The following is a 14,547-nucleotide window of genomic DNA, read 5'->3' as shown; positions in this document are numbered from 1 at the left end:
TAACGTATGAACCAGTTTTATTCTTGTTTGTTTGTATGGTATTTTTACGTTGCATGGAACCAGAGGTTATTCAGCAACGAGACCAATGGCTTTACGTGACTTCCGAACCACGTTGAGAGTGAACTTCTATCACCAGCAATACTCATCTCTCACTCAACGGAATGGCTGAGAATCAGTTTTATTCTTGTCCCCATCTTGCTGTCTTAATTTTAAATTAAGATACCACATTTCTTTTATTATTTTTACTTTACTAATGAATGAGGCATCCTAGTTGGAGCCTGCTGCCTGCTTTGGCTCTCATTTGCTTTTTAATTTTGTTTGGTGGCTTTAAAAACTTCCAGGACTTAACATTTGCTGGTCTGCAATATTTTTTTTTCTTTTGAAAAGTAAAGTATTATTTTCATTTACAGTTAAAAGGAATAATAAGAGGATTAGCAATCAAAACACCAATAGTTAATACTAAGTCAACTATTTAAAGATAATAATAATGCTAGGTTGAAACAATGTTTTACATATATGTTTGGCTTAAATTTACACTTTCATTATTATCGAAAATCTTTGACCATTTTTGCCCCAGTATTCACTCCTTATTCTCAAGAGCCCATCCTTGACTTAGTCTCATGGAAATATAGAAATTTAACCCAGTGGTCTGTGTTAAGCTACTACATAACAGTAGTAATACATAGTACGTATAGCTATTTTTTGCTAAATTTATGGAAGGATGATGACTGAAGACTGTTCTTTTTATGCCAGAAAGACAAAAAAATTTTTAACTGAAGGGAATTCAGCTGTCAAATAACATTATTAAACCAAAATTTGATCTATAAATACTATCTTGGGTATTATAGAAAAGTTGACTATGTACCCATTACAGGATAAGAGTGTTGACTTGAGGGTGAATGATAGTGTTGGCTCTAGTTTCCTGCTCCCTTTAGTAAGAAGTGTTGTTCCACTCTTAGGGCTGGCATGAGGCAAAGTAATGTATTAAAGGGCTTTTTAGTCTGTATCCACCAAATCACAGCCTTCCAAATCAATCACTGTGTACATGGGAAGCTGATATTTTGTAACTCAATGAGATTAAATCAATTATAAGGTAGGAAGTTACTGTGCCTGTGTCCATCATATTGACAATCCCAAGTACAGAATTGCAGTCAATCTTTGTCATCAATAAGATTGCTTGGAGCTGGTAAATACATTAAACAAGGAAATGGCACTTCAGATACATCAACCTTAATGAAAACAGATTTCTCAAAAACTCACTAATTCAGGTGCTAGATAAATGTCTGGTATTTCTTAAGCACACAGATGAATAACAAAATTCATTCAGGATTTAGGTTCGGCACTAAATCCAAATTGGTTGCCTAAGGCATAAATGAAAAACTGATTAGTGGGAAAGCTCTCGAAACAGCAACATTTAAAGCAAGACATGTACTACATGGGGGAAAAAAAAAACTCAAAGAATATGACAAGCAACATTGCTATATACAGGACCCTTGGAATCCTCCAATCCTCAAACACTTTCCGACACTTACAAGGCTACCTTAAGGTCCCATAATGGTATAGAGCCAGTTTATTGTAAACCAACCATCCTATGCATACAGAAAATAGGGGTAAGAGGCAACACTTACCTGAAGCATCCAGTTAAATCGATAAACACAAGCTAAACCAGTTGTATTTTTCAACCTATGAACTTTGGGAACTTATGAGTTAACATCAACCAAAAAGGTAACTGAAAAGATAGAATAAATAAAAAGAAAATAAGTCCTCTTGGAACAGCAGTCTCTTTCAGAATCTTGGAACAGCAGTCTCTTTCAGAATTACTGAGCATCATCGTCGTTTTGCTTATGTTCATAAATTAAAAACCTCTATACCCAAACACCAATAGGAAATTACTTTTCATGTAACAGATGTTAAATGGAAGATATGCAAGGGGAATAATCAGATTTGACATATTTCGTTGGCAACTAACTCGTCCAACATTGGCACAGGGCCTCTACTCCATTCATGCACCAATCCCCTTCTCTTGCTCTCTCAGTCCTCCTAACGTATCACAGACTCCTTTGCAATTCTTTCCAAGTACGTCTGTCTTCCAATATCCATTGAGCCTGTGTTTCTGCAAATTGCTTACTTTACCCATTTCTGAATCTTTATCCCTCCCTCTCTTGCAGAAATCATTTTCATTTTTTCTAAAGATGAAAACTTCATGCCATTAGATATAAAAAATAGATTGTCCTACCAATCCACTGGCCTCTGAAGTAGAAATAAATATGTGGTACATAGTTTTATTTATTTCATACATACATCAGAGCACTTAACTTTGTTTTACATTTATATTCTGATGTCTGTCCAAATCATCTTTGCTGCTAGAAACTGTAATTAAACCACATTTCTTAAAAGCTACATTGTTGAAAATGATACAGGAATGTCACTAAGATTGGTGCTCACTAATTATAAGAATGAAGGAAAACTGTCACACTCTTAACTAAGCGTCCTATACTGACCAAACCTTCTTGATATTTTTTCTCCCTGCTGTTCTCTTTTATTATGAACACTAAATCACCATGTATTTTTTTCTCACATTTACCTGCTTTCCTATCTCTCAAAATCACTTATTTCTTACAGTAGGTAAAAAAAAATGAATGACATACGTAACAAAAATTATGGCAGGAACTCTGCAAATTAAGTAAAAAACAGAGGAGTATCTATAATGGAAAAAAAAAAAATTGGAAAGGTTAAAATTGCTGTTGAAACATTTCTCCAAATAGAAATGGAGCATGAATGTTGAATGCTAATGAAAGGGAGAAGCTGCTGAAATTAATGTTCTGCAAAGAATATATGCTCTGACAGAAAAAGAGGAAGAATGAATGGCTAGAGGTCAAAACCTTGCATTACAGGTAAAAGTGTATTGATTTAGGCACATTATTTCAAAACACTTGAAATTACGTTGACTTAACCTGTAAATTAGAAACCAAAGTAACAGTGACGGATTGCAGTTAAGGATAAGGCCATGGGTCTAGCAACCTAATCCCAAAATCATCTAAATCCACAATTATACAGATAGGTGATAAAAAATACACTGCTAAAAATACAACATTTACTTCAAGAGTAAAATACAATATTATGACCTGAAAAGCTCTAAACAATTATAGAATGTGACACTCTGGTACCACCTTCTCCGACTGATAAGATACATAGTAAACTGTGCCTTTAGGCTAAAATTTCCCTTGGAATAGTACTGTGCTTTATTAAAATTTTTCAAATAACTTCAGGGTAAAAAATTATATACATCTATGACTTACTGCATGCCATAATTGGAACTTCAGTATACTGAGAACATCTGTTTATAACTGAAGACCCAGTATTACTTGACTTTATCTGACACATGCATGCACTTTACACAACAGACAAGAAGCCCATAACTACAAAGAGATTTCCTGTCATTTCTTTTCGATAAATGCTCCATTTTTTCTGATGAGTCTCCAAATCACTTAAACAGCTGAATATTTTACAACAGCAGTCTAAACAAATATTATGTATTAGTATTAATATGCATGTGACTTCTGAAGTGGATTTAACAGCAAAGCCACTTTTCTTCTTATTTAAGGCTTTAAGGCACTGTATGAATGAAAATAGTATGTACCTTGTATGAATGAAAATAGTATGTATCTTGGGAGAGGTTTTTCTTGTTACTGCCTCATTATACACTATATACATCAGAATGTGCATATAACACTGAAACTTAGTTATGAAATGAAGTTTTAGTCTGATTTTTAATATACTATAACCATCAGTTTACACTTTTCATTCCTGTAAAGACAGCAACCCCTCAGCACAAGATATAAATTACCTTTTGACTTGCCAGGTACCCTCTGAGTGGCACTTTTGGTGGCATAAGAAATAGTCAACATAATTCCCTGTGTTGCCACAACTTAGTACAAAAAGTGTCAGATCAGAAGTGGTAATTTTTTGTTATGAACACTGGGTTTGTATTAAAAAATATATTTTATCCTTATAAAACCTTAAATTAATAAAACTCAATCCATTTACATTTGCCTGAGTAGTTATTTCAAAGGGATGGACTCCATGTTGTCAGGAAGAGAAATTGACCGAAGGTACTGAGGTAAGAGATAACCTGAGTGAAATACATAAGAAAGAGTATAAGAACTTTTTACTAAAAAGTGGTCAAGAGTATGACTAGAGGATTGCGTAAACCTGTACTGCAGTAAGGTCGTGAAATGTTTAAAAAAAAAACTTAAAATACCAAAGTCTAATATACCCCATAAACTAGTGTAGGTGCCAATATTCAAGTGGTATGTTCTTAAGGAAGTACAGCATACATGAAATTGTGCCCTCCCCTTCCCCAAGTGTGGTTTGCTATAGCACATTATTTGCTGCAAGTTGATTGCGGGCCTCTTTCTGTACAAAACACGACTGAAAGAAAATCCTTATTGCAATTAAGGCCAAAGGAGTGCATTCAGCTATACATTTCAAAGCTCCATAAGCTATCTAAGATGTCCGGAACTTGAGACATGCCTTCCCAAAATACGTGCCAGAAAGGAAATATCTTCAGCTTCAGTGTCAAACGGAGAAAAACAAGATGACTGGGCATGGGTTGAGTTGGTTGGGAATAGACCAAATTTAGAGACAAGAAACCGCCACACCATTAATTACAGGTGAAGTCTTTGACTACCTGGCAGCCAAATGGAAGAAAGGCCCCATTCCAAGCCCAAACTCTTCCAAGAAACTTGATCCAGAGAAACATGAGTTGCAGTACACTACCATCTGAGACGCAACATAAATGCAGCAAGAAGGCTTTAAGATCTGCTAAACCCCCCTTCTGATACAGTTACATATCTGTTATCCCTCTCTGAACACATAACTGCATTCCTGGGTGGTAGATGCCGATAATCTCATTCACTGCCTAAAACTTCCTTACATTTACCAAAATAAGTCATTGTTTCATGGATAAAAGGTAATGAAAAAGTGTTGCAGAACTATTTTGAGTGAGTGTATACGGTATAATATTGTCATGTGACATTTTGTTCAAAACTGGAACATTCTGATACAACTTGTCTTGTTTAACACCTGAGCAATTTGAATCAGTCCGCTCTTCAGTATCTCATAACAAAACGTTATTTGAAATTTTTCCATGTAATGATTATAAATCACTGCAACAAATTTGATTTAATACTGTACTGCCAGCTGCTGATGAAAATTATGCTAGTGTCATGGCATGCCACACAGATGTCGCGGGCTTGTCTCCCCCCTCTGGCGATGAAAAATTGCTGGCTCTGTATCATGATCAGTTACTGCTGCAGTGTGGGGTCTGTGGTGGAAGGTCTTTGGAAGCTTGAATTTCTGGTCAACGGCCCTTAATAATACGTAATTATAAACCAAATAGTAAAGCTCATTTTTTTATATATTAACTACCTTAAATTTTTTCCCAAGAATAACAAAAAAAATAAATTATTTGTAATTACTGTACTACTTTCTTTACATATAAGTTCACAGTATAACATACTGAAATTTAAAGCTAACAATATTGATCTATGCATCACTGGTGATAAGTAACCATACCTACATGAACACATAATCAAAGAAAAGTATATAAGCATTTAAACAAAAGAAAATTGCATGATTCAGGAGAAGATTCAGGAGAAGTATATAATGACTAGAATAGAAAAATAATAATAATAATAATAATAAAAAGAGACAAAGTCTATTCCTACCTCTGGACACCTCATCCCTCTATCAACTCATTTGTTAACCTGCAATATGATCTTCACACCAAACACCTGACAAGAATCTTGACACTCTACAGTCATGTTTTTGTTCCATAGAGTAGCATAAGCCTCATGTACTAGCCATAAGCTTTTGCTGTCTACTAATGGGACAATTTTTTTAAATAGTGCATTAACTCTCTCCAGTTCACCCATATTAAAGCTACTTTTTTTTCTCTCTCTCTCTCTTACTATAATCCCTCAAATCCTGTTTCACATTCAAGAGTGTCCCCAGAGAAACAGAATTGTCCTGCTTCTTCCAAGACCTGTGTATCTAACAAAGAGCGTTCTCACCTCCCCTCTCTTCCCTATCTGCTCATTAACACATTTCATCAAATAAAAATCTCTTGCTCCATGTATATTTTGTAATCATGAGCATCACTCGCAACACATTCTTGTTATAATTGGTAAACATAGAGTTTGACTCCAAACTTTCCCTTCAATACCCACTTAGCCACTTTCCTGATTGAACTTTGTCCTTTACTTCCTTACAGTCACCGCAGGCTTTACAGTGAATGTCAGTCTACTCCTTTCACTTCTGTTCTCCCACCTTTTAAACATTTCCACAACCTTTTCTTCAGATTCTTCCATTAATATTATGTAATTTTTATATAGCAGCTCCCAAGGGGTCAATTTTTGTTACTCCATAACTAAATTAATGGCAAAGGGTTCTAAGATCATCCTTGTTGGACAACATTAAACATAAATTCTTCTGAAACACCTGTCATGTCTTTTATTTCTGATCTGGTGTTATGGTAGAATAACATCACCATCAATTTGTTTTGAAATTTAGCCATAATGGGCCAGCACTGGGACCAGGGAACAGAGCTCTTCTTCTTTCCCACCGTTATCCCTACATTAAGGGGTCGGTTGCCTGATGAGCCTTCTCCACTGCCCTCTATCAAAGGCATCATCCTCCACCAAACCTCTTCTCTCCATATTTTCCATCATTTTATCTCGCCATCTAATTCTTTGTCTCGCTCTTGATCTTCCTATAACAGGTTCCTTCCAAGCCCTCGTAACTCCTTCCTTGTCATCCATCCTCAACACATGCCCATACCACCTCAATCATGATTCTCTTATTACCTCTGTAATCTTTACTAGGCCTGCCCTTCTCACTTCGTCATTTTCCAATCTCTCAAGTAGTCATATTCCCATAATCCACCTCAGCTTTCTCATCCTCTTTTTTTCTTAAGAGACCAACTTTCCGATCCATACATTAACACTGGTATTATCACTGTGCTATAGATCTAGACTTTTAGCTTGATTGGCATTTTCTTCATTTTTTTATCACATACTACTCCAGTCATTTCTCTCACTTCCCCCATGCAGCTTTTATCCTACTGTCAACTTCAGCCTCACACCCTCCCTCTTGGCTTTAGGTAGATCCTAAGTATTTAAACTTTTCCACTTGTTTTATAATTGAGCCTCTTCTTTCTTGCACTACTATTCTGCCTATATCTTCCCTATTGCTCACCAAAACCTATCTTTTATTCACATTCACCTTTAAGCCCCCCTCTCTAATAAAGACTCCTGCCACTCTCCAACCCTTCTCTGTAGGGCTTCCTCATTTTCAGCAGTAATCACCAGACCATCAGCGTACAACAACTCCCATAGATCTTCAATCATGATCTCTTCACTAAACACATCCATGACCAGCACAAATAAAAATGGGCTTAATGCCTGACCCCTGGTTTTGTTTGTTTGTATGGTGCTTTTACATTGCATGGAACCAGTGGTTATTCAGCAACGGGACCAACAGCTTTACATGACTTCCGAACAACGTCGAAAGTAAACTTCTATCACCAGAAATACACATCTCTAACCCCTCAATGGAATGCCCGGGAATCAAACTCGCGGCCACCGAAGTGGCAGGCAAAGACCATACCAACCATGCCACCAAGGCACTCTGACCCCTGCTGTAATCCAATAGGAACAGAGCTGCATAAAACAAATGAACGGAGTTGCAGCTAGGAGCCAAGGCAAACTGCAAAGAACCTCCAGTAAAGCCTACAGTGCACTGCATAAGGTGCACCTGATGGCACTAACCCCCTACAGGGGAGGGGGAAAGGTGAAAAGAAACTTCACCCCACTCCCCTTTCCGATTTGTCAAAGGCAAAAGGAACTTTATTCCACTCGCCTTTCCAATTTGTCAAGGGCAGTCATAAGAGTAGTGGCACCTGCAGGGAAAGGTTTGAAAAGGGCGACACTGGATGATAGTTCATATTAATATCATCATCACTCAAGTTTGAAAAACTTAAAACTCAAGATTAGCCTCGTGAACACTATATACTAAGGCACAACAGTTCATACTCATGAACACTGAAAAAAAAAAAAGTCTATTCTTTGCTAAACAAAGTTAAAGTACTGGTTAACAGTACACATTTTGAGGTGAAGTGACAATATAACCTGTTACAGCAGATAATCATAATAAATATAAGCATTCTGATAAAATTCTAAAACCAATCATATCCTCTCAAAAAAAACCTGACCAAAATAAGTTAACAGTCTCCAGAACACTGGAAAGGGAGGTCACATGTTAACCACACCAATAACGAAAAACAATAAAACATTTGTAATGGGAAACAAGTTTCCTGAAATTCCCTCACCAAAAACTTAACATGAACTAGCATGACCATGATATATAAAATTAGACTTTATACCGATAACAAAAGGTGTATATAATTTAAATAAATAGGAGGCAATATGCCCAAGCATTACAAGATCTTTATGAAATGAAATATAAACTTATGAAAAAAAGGACAATGAAAAAACGGACAAAAACAAAATTTTGAAACTAGGGAAGTAAAATTTTGCTTGACTGAAACACAGGAACGACTTAACTACCTACTCTGCCACCGGAAGCACTACCCTCAGGAATACCTGGTCAGTGTTCTCTTTACAGTATTATATTCTTTTTGCATGTATCCAAGGCCCTGCTGACTGCACCAGAATGACAAATATAAATGGTAAGGTTGTCTTAAACCTCAAAGGAATGGCAAATGTACAATGATGGTTTAGATTAAAAAATATTTTACTGCATACTGAACATACTGTTGAGGCAATCTGCAATATCCTTTGTAACATAGACTTTATATATCAGTATTTTCTTCATTGTCACTTAAATTTTCATCATCATTTAAATTTTCATTGTCACTTAAATTTTCATTGTCACTTAAATTTTCTTCTTTAATAACAATGTCACATAATGGGTATAACAAGTGTTGGTTTTCTGTTTCATCTTCATCATCAGCACTTGTTAACCTACAATCTTGAAACTCATCATTATCACAATCCAATGGATCAGTCAGTGACTCTTGTTGATCTGTATTTTCATCATCACTTAGATGATCTGTATTTTTATCGCTTTGTGTTTCCTCTTCAAATATGTTACTGAATTCTGGGAATAATGTTCCACTTTTGTTTTCATCATCTCCACTACATGATGTAGTTTGTTCACGACTTTTCAAATCTTTGACACTGTAAAGAGTCTCTGGTTTATCAATAAAATGGAAAGTTTTTTCTGTATGTACATTCATGTGACGCTTTAAATTAAACCTACTGCTAAACTTTCTATCACAAATCTCACAGGCAAATACCTTCCCTGCATGTTCAAACATATGATCCCTAAGCTCTGCTTTACTTGTATAACTCTCACTGCACTTGGGACAATGAAAAGATTTTGTTTCGGCGTGAGCTGAGCTATGCTCTTTAAGCGAGTACTTTCTTGTAAACTTTTTGTAACAAATTGGACACTGAAATGGTTTTTCACCGACATGAGCACGTAAATGGTGTTGAAGATTGCAGTTTGATGCATACATCTTTCCACATAGGGAGCACGTATACATCTTCTTTTTTCTTTGATGATTACGTTTGTGACGCTGAAAAGTACTCAAATGGCTAAAAGTTTTTCCACAGATATCGCATGATGCATCTATTTTCTGATGGATTGTTTGGTGCATTTTCAGACCAAATTTCTGGGAGAAACATTTTCCACAAGTTGGGCACTCAAATGGTTTTTCTCCCGTATGAGTCCTTATATGGGTTTTCAAATGACCACTTTGTGTAAATTTTTTATCACATAAATCACAATTAAAGAGATTCTCCCCAGAATGACCACGCATGTGCTTAGAGAGACTCTCTTTGGCAGTGAATCTTACAGAACAAATATCACATTCAAATGGTTTCTCACCCGAGTGAGAAGCCTCATGTCTTCGGCAGTTACTCTTAATACTAAAAGATTTGCCACAAATTGTGCAAACATATGGTTTCTCACCTGAGTGTATCCTTAAGTGTCGCTCAAAATGAGCTTGAGAATTAATTGCAAAACTACACAGCTTACAATTAAACTTTTTCGAATCTTTTTCCATTGTGAACCAAATTCTAATCAGTATTCATCTACATGAAGCATTGAAGAAGTGTGCAGTCAATCACTCAAACTTGAAGAGATTCATGCCATATTAGTTGTTCCTTTTTTTTCTTAAGTAGGATACACCTGGAAGGAAATCAAAAGATGATTATTAATTCTGATTAGTGATATGTGACAATTTCAGTACACTGGGCACATTTAGAAAAAACATAGAATTATATGATAAAAATAATTTTTAAAACAACTTTCACATTTCATACACAAAACACTGCTTCATATAGGCTAACAAGACAATAGGTGCAGTGGCAATTCTAGGGGTGGGGGGGGGGGGGGGGGGTGGGGGGGGGGGGGGCTGCCCTCCCAGATTTTGGCCATGCCCCTGGTTTGCCCCCCAATTTTTTAATGAAATATTATATATAAAATTAATCATTATTGAACATAACATTAGCCAATAACTAGTCACACCACATGATTTGGTTATACTATTGCTAACACTCACATTGAGTGAATTAGTAAATATACAGGAAACAGAAAATGTCAAACTGAACCTTTTCAGAATTGTCATGACCTGCCCCATGTATATCTGTTCATTTCATATAATTACTACCTTTCTTTATTTGATTCAAATGTGTATTATATTTATACATACTATCCATTCTTTAATGTTTGCGTATTGTTTGGAACTCTATATAGTTTTGAATGTTCAATTTTCATATCATGCAAGTCAGGTAAAATATCAGATGATGCTTTACAGTCGTTTTGCTTAGGAATCAAACAAAATTCTGTATGAACCTTTACCTTTAGTCAAATTCATTCCTCCATGAGTTTCAAAATGTTCCCAAAATTGTAATTATTTTTACAGTCACCTTTCCTATGATGCCCAGTTGCCAACACAACAATTATCTTTGCCCAAGAGTTGCCCCCCAAACTTTTTGAGGGGTAGAATCGCTACTGAATAGGTGTACTGTATAACCCAATTGCAAAAGAGTCCAACCTGTACAGTAAGAAAATTGTTTCAAAAGATAACTTATCAAATGAGCAAATTTTAAAAGTAATTTGCATTTTTCCTACATACAAACCTGAAGTTCTTTACATTAGGATATGCTTGCAAATAGATTAGTAGATGAAAGAGCTGGAGACTGAGTAGATACAATTAAAATTGAAAGTTCATGAGAAAATGAAGAAAAGTCAGATCTAAGATCTGACTTAACTACCTGCTTCCCTTCTCCACTTATGCATAAGAAACTGAGCTTCCCTTCTCCAATTACGTCTAAGAAACTTGATAATCAAGTCTGTCAACCAATCCTTACATTCCTCACACCAGTTCTCAGAATCATACACTATCTACACCCTGCATCTGGCACAAAAAATATATCTGTCTAAATCTAAATCAAACATCCTGCTAACACATTATAACCATTTCTGCAGAACCCAACAATCTTAGCTTTGCTTAAAGCCGAAGGCATTCTAGAAAAACAAATTTATTATACAATGGAAGTGCAACAAATAGCCAAAATGCCAGATATTTTTTGAAACTTAAAACAATTAATCATGTTTCTGCATTTTACCATAAACAGGCAGTCGTTGCTTATCAGTGTTTTGGTTTATGAAGCTTGGCTACTGACGTTGTTAACCAGCTGTTTATGAGCGCTGATTGGCGCCCAGACGATCATAAATGCCATTTATTACAGTACCATAATTAGGGTAAACAATCACGGACGATCCATAGTCATCACGCTGGCCAGGCCTTATTCACTCGATATTTAATTGGTGAAACAAGAATACAATTACAACTTTAAGCATACCATTAAAAAGATTGAAGTTTCGTCAACATAACGTGATACTGTATATGAAAGCGCCATACGAACTAATATAAGCATGTGATGCTCTTCGTAAAATATGTTTTCAAGGCAGTTTTGAAATCCAATATGGCGGCAATCGTGTGGCTGGCCGGTCTAACAACAGACAATCCACCATCTTTCCCAGCCTTCCCAGCACTCATTTGAACAATGTTAGAGTATGTATGTAACATTTATTGATCTTACTCAAGATTGCAGTTGTAATCAGCACAATAAAAGCATGCAATCATTAAATGTTACATTTATTTCTGGCATACAGTTATTAATAAAAATCAAAATACTAATATAGACTTAAATTAATGAAAAGTACTAGCAAAAAATATATATATAATCCACTAATCGTCATCTGGTCCGCAATGGTTTTCGGCAGCCAGATGTACGACAAGGTTAGGAACATTGGATTGTATCTACTTTAGAAATATCTGTAATTTTTTGGGGTAATTTGGTTGCAAAAAAGGGATAATAGACATGAATTAAATAAATATTTTGAAATAACAAAGTAAAGTTAAACTAAATAATGAGTAAAGTAAACAATTAAGGGAATAAAACTTTGCACATCATAAACAGTGTCGTCGTCTACTACTCGTAACTGTGTTTGTGGAATGAGCGCTTAGTAACCAGGAACAGCAACGTGGTTCAAGTGCAATGTGGAGTGAATTAAGACCAAAATGTGTATAATTACAATCAAATAAGCACTGTGGAGTTTCAGTTGTGATGGCAGTAAGGATAAAACCACCAATTACAAGGTAAAAATGAATTCAGTTCAAACCATGACCCCGGGAATAACAAGTTTCATACTTTCACTAATATAGGCAACAAAATGTTTTATTGTGCTGATTACAACTGCAATCTTGAGTAAGATCAATAAACGTTACATATATACACTAACATTGTTCAAATGAATGCTGGGAAGGTTGGGAAAGATGGTGGACAGTCCGTGATTAGACCGGCCAGCCACACGATAGCCGCCATGTTGGATTTCAAAACTGCCTTGAAAACATATTTTACGAAGAGCGTCACATGCTTATTTTAGTTCGTATGAGGCTTTCATATATCACACTATGTTGACGAAACTTCAATCTTTTGAATGGTATGCTTAGAGTTGTAATTGTATTCTTGTTTCACCAATTAAATATCGAGTGAATAAGACCCGGCCAGCGTGATGATGGTGGATCGTCCATGATTGTTTACCCTAAATCTTAAAATAGGTATGGCCTTAATTTCTAACTTTGGAGAAAATACTTACTTTGAAAGGAGAGTAGAGGTCTTGAGCTCCTTCTCTCACCAACAACAACTCATGACTCATGACCATCTCCGGTGTCAGGACGTGTTAAAAGTACTTTTTCGGAGGGTGGCCTAGCCGTGGCAGTCAGTGAGTTGGCCAGTTCATGCGGTGTTTTACCCTATATATACGCAAATATCATTCAGATGAGAGCTGGGAAGGACGTGGCCGTTGTGAGGATCGAGTGGCCTACGTCCTGAAGCGACGCCATATTGGATTCAAAACTGCCTTGAACACATATTTTACTAAGACTTTACATTCTTAATATAGTTCGTATGGCAGTTTCTTACATCTCATTTTGCTGATGAAACTTCAATCTTTTGAAAGGTTTGCTACAATGTTTAATTTTGTTGTCGTTTCACCAATTAAATATCGAGTCAAATTGTACGTAGCCTGCAGTGACAAGGCAAAGAATCCAATTCAACCTACCCAGGTAGCCTACCGTGAACGGCAAATCCAACTCGTATAGTTTGCTGTGACATGGCAAAATATCAACTACCTTCAAAAATGGGCAACGGAAAAGTGGATAGATAGATAGATATGACCTAACAGTAGGCCTACAGTTGAAATTAAAATGACCGTAGCAGTCCTAGGCCAAGAGTGAAAAGGTTACAACGTCTCAATGTCAAAGAAATATATGGGTAATATATTGGTTAACCTGGAAAACCTATTGGAATTATAGTCACTGGAAGTTATGATTTTCATACTTTTGTAATATTTACCTAAAATTCGCAGATGTTCGAAAGTTTTAGCGAATTCCAAGCGGATCTGGTCTTTTGTTGATGTAAACACTGATTGCTTTTGAAGCCAGCGAACAACAACAACCTCAATCAAAACACCTGTCAGCTTATGAAACTAGCATACAAAAAAGCTAGCAAACAACATTGCGATGCTTAATTTAAATATGCAAGAGTCCGTGCTAGTAAACAGCTGAACTTCAAATTACTTAAAACATCCAGTTCACTTGTGAGTTCATTGTTTTTGAGGCCTTATTACTTTTTTTCGCCTTTCCACCGGTGCTCTGTGAGACTTTCACAACAGTAGTACAGAAATTGAGTTTTATGTGGCTTACTCCATATTAAATGTCAAAACAATACTACTATAACATTCAGAATAATAATGTATTAAATTTCTTCTTGAATGGTTTAACATTTTAAGTTCTGGTATCAAGTGGGAGCTTATTGTACAGCATGGGACTGCAAATTTAAAGACTACAAGTAATTTGTAACAAATCTTGTATTGCATCCATCCACTGGC

At 36.0% G+C, this 14,547-nt stretch overlaps 1 long non-coding RNA gene across 2 annotated transcripts in view; it reads right to left on the bottom strand.

Moving 5' to 3' along the window:
• The window catches only part of LOC135213075 (uncharacterized), a 66,560-nt gene extending 52,270 nt beyond the window's left edge, over positions 1-14,290 (bottom strand). Inside the window, exons 1-3 of one of the 2 annotated variants that reach the window (XR_010314071.1) lie at positions 14,013-14,215; positions 10,057-10,275; positions 1,629-1,729 (exon numbers count right to left, since the gene is read on the bottom strand). This is a non-coding gene — a long non-coding RNA (uncharacterized LOC135213075). Of the gene's footprint in view, positions 1-1,628; positions 1,730-3,080; positions 10,276-14,012 lie in introns of those variants that run through there. The other variant, XR_010314070.1, reaches the window with a different exon arrangement.
• Positions 14,291-14,547: the final 257 nt, after the last annotated feature.

Source organism: Macrobrachium nipponense, chromosome 42 (genome assembly GCF_015104395.2).
Source record: "Macrobrachium nipponense isolate FS-2020 chromosome 42, ASM1510439v2, whole genome shotgun sequence".
NCBI classification, from domain to species: Eukaryota; Metazoa; Arthropoda; class Malacostraca; order Decapoda; family Palaemonidae; genus Macrobrachium; species Macrobrachium nipponense.
Note: the sequence above shows the minus strand (reverse complement) of the source record. Positions and strands in the feature narration are given on the sequence as shown.